We start from the raw sequence: 2,909 nt of genomic DNA, 5'->3' as shown, positions 1-2,909 counted from the left end.
ACATATAACGTTACATGGTTCACGTCACCTTCAAGTAAAAAAACAATATGGGCTGTACTAATCGCCTCTATGGAGATAGCACTACGCGCTATGAATGCATATACATGGTTCACGTCACCTTTAAGAAAACATGGCATGGCCTCTATAGAGCCAGCTCCATGGAGGTGAGTAGTACAGCCATGCGGCAGATTTTTTTCCAGCTCCATGGAGCTAGCTCTGTGCACTATGAATGCATATACACGGTTCACGTCAACTCGAAGAAAAGTTGGCCTCTATAGAGCTGGCTCCATGCACTATTAAAACATATACATGGTTCACGTCACCTTAAAAAAATTGATCTCTATGGAGCTAGCTCCATGGAGCTGGCTCCATGCACTATGAATGCATTTAGGTTGTTCACGTTACCTTCAAGAAAAAAGAAATTGACCTCTATAGAGCCAGCTCCATGGAGGTGAGTAGTACAGCCCTGAGGCAGTTTTTTTTGGTAGCTAGTGCAATGGAATGGGGGGGCCCATATCACACATTGGTGAAATGTTGCAAAATTTTTGTTGTTGCGGAACCGCCGAAATCGGACAGGTAAAGCATGTAAAAATGTCATCCACATGCTTGTGTGGGCAGTTCACATGTAGACTTAATGTTTTACTTCAGCAGAGTGTGCTTTTTTATGTTATGCTAGACCATTATGTAGGAATGGAAAAATGTTGTATTTTTCTGGGAAATTGTTCTTTGATCTTTTGCGATACCCATCAGGCCTGTAATTAGCTGCATCAGGAGGGGGGGATGATACTATCCCATGATCCTTTGCAATACACATTCCACAACACGTGTCCCAGATGGCTGACTGTCAGCACCAGGCATATAGTCTTGTCATGACGTTTCCTTTAAAAGTGCAGCAATGGCAACAATTTGACCAGTAATTTTTGGTTCTTTGAATTATCAAAGGACTCAAGTAGTGTATGAGGCTATCTGACTTTTGTAACTTATGTACAACTTCTTACATCGTGTCATAACATTTATGCAAACATTTGCTTCAAAAATGGTGCTCAAACTTCACCAAACTAAAGTGCTTTTCTACAAACTCTGTTGATTGGTGATATTATACATCTTGTGCATCAGAAAACCCCAAATGCACCAAAAAGCACCCATGGGAAACAGAAGAAAATATTATATTTGATATGATTTATGTAATAATCATCAACAAATGCAATTTTCTTCCATTTCCCATGGGCACTTTTAAAGGAAACATGACAAGACTATATGCCTGGTGCTGACAGTCAGCCATCTGGGACACGTGTTGTGGAATGTGTATTGCAAAGGATCATGGGATAGTATCATTTCCCCCCTGTAGCTGCATCGTGTTCTTCGCGTTTTCAATATCAGAAACCGCGTCACCATGTGCGTGTGAAATACGGCAAGGAGGTTATATTTAACCTCCTTAAATACGGTGAATAAAGGATACAAAAGAGATGTTTTAACAGATTATTTTATGACAGGAAGGTCCATGGTAAACAATTCTAATTGTGTCCGTCTAGACAAAGGTTTTACACTTATGTGTCCGTTTGTACTGAAAAAAAATGAATACAGAATAACGCTGTGAACAGTGGAAATTCCCCCCTTTTTTCGATATCCTGTTTTCTTATTTTCTAGATATAAGAAACGAACACTGCAAGCTGAGAGTAAGACACGAAAGCAGTCGGAAGGAATTGGCACTTCCATGCCAATCGATCCTAAGCGGTTGACAAATGTCATTAGGTGACGTCTTGCTTTCGTGGTCGGGATTTAGCCAAAACAATGAAGTTAAACCTCCTTGGCCAAAGGGATAACCTCCTTGATTTAGCAGAGCTCAAACCCCGCCTTTACACTTAAATGAATTCCCTCTAAAGACAAACACTGAAAACAAGAATTCCGAGACTTCATACCTCCATGAAATATGGGCTTAATATGTAAATGCAAATTTCTTCTTTAATTATGCAAATTACCTCTGCATTAACATGATATATGCACCACGATGTATGTTAACTTTTGATTAAGTTACAGATGTCCCAAGTATGACATTCCCATCATGCACCATTAAGAAATCATAGAATTTTTACATAAATTATGCAAATTAGGTCATCATTTGCATAATTAGTATCTGTTGATGTTCTGCCTGCCATAGATTACATACATTACATGTATGAAAGTAGTATAATGTAAAACACTGTAATTATAGAATTTCCTCATTAATTATGCAAATAAAGTCCTCATTTGCATAATTTGTTTGCATTTAATCATGTACATCTCTCTCTCAGCTACCTACACACAAAAAATTATGAAAATACGTTGTTCCTATCTGGACTTATTGGCTTTTAAACATTTCGCCAGAAAGTGCCCTGCAGTTCCAGAACAAGCTGCTAGGGAGACCAAACTCACACCACTTATTCCTGACAGGATAAGCTATCTGTCACCAAAACATCAAGACCATAGCATGTTCAGGACAAAAGATACAAAAACCGGAAGTTCTGCTGCAGTACCAAGGTCATCCACCAGGAGGCCCATATTTGACCATGACCTTTGTCTTTCCTAAGACTTACCAACATACCAAAGGCATTTTGAAGTTATGCTGACCACAAAGTTGCGGAAACACACACAGACACACAGACAGACAGACAGACATACATACAGACAGACACACCAAAAACAATACCTCCATTTTTCATGGAGGTAATTAGATCACCTTGCCAAACACCAAGAAGATGGTTATATTAAGTCTGGGCGGGTCCACGAAGCTAGCAGAATGAATGTAAATACATGGTTTGCGTCACCTTCAAAACATTTTAGGAAGGGCAGCGCTGTGCAGCTGGCACTGTGTGTACGTACATATGTCATTCACAGTACAAAGGGCCGGAAAACCAAAAGAATATCACCAA

General features: G+C 39.5%; 1 protein-coding gene across 1 annotated transcript in view; it reads right to left on the bottom strand.

Annotated features, from left to right (window-relative positions):
• LOC109481579 (transmembrane protein 2-like) overlaps positions 1-2,909 on the bottom strand; it is a 27,577-nt gene that overhangs the window by 3,175 nt on the left and 21,493 nt on the right. The gene's annotated exons all lie outside the window — the stretch shown is intronic.

Source organism: Branchiostoma belcheri, unplaced genomic scaffold, assembly GCF_001625305.1.
Source record: "Branchiostoma belcheri isolate BF01 breed outbred unplaced genomic scaffold, Haploidv18h27 scaffold56, whole genome shotgun sequence".
NCBI classification, from domain to species: Eukaryota; Metazoa; Chordata; class Leptocardii; order Amphioxiformes; family Branchiostomatidae; genus Branchiostoma; species Branchiostoma belcheri.
The sequence above is the reverse complement of the archived record's forward strand: the minus strand, read 5'-3'. Positions and strand labels throughout refer to the sequence as shown.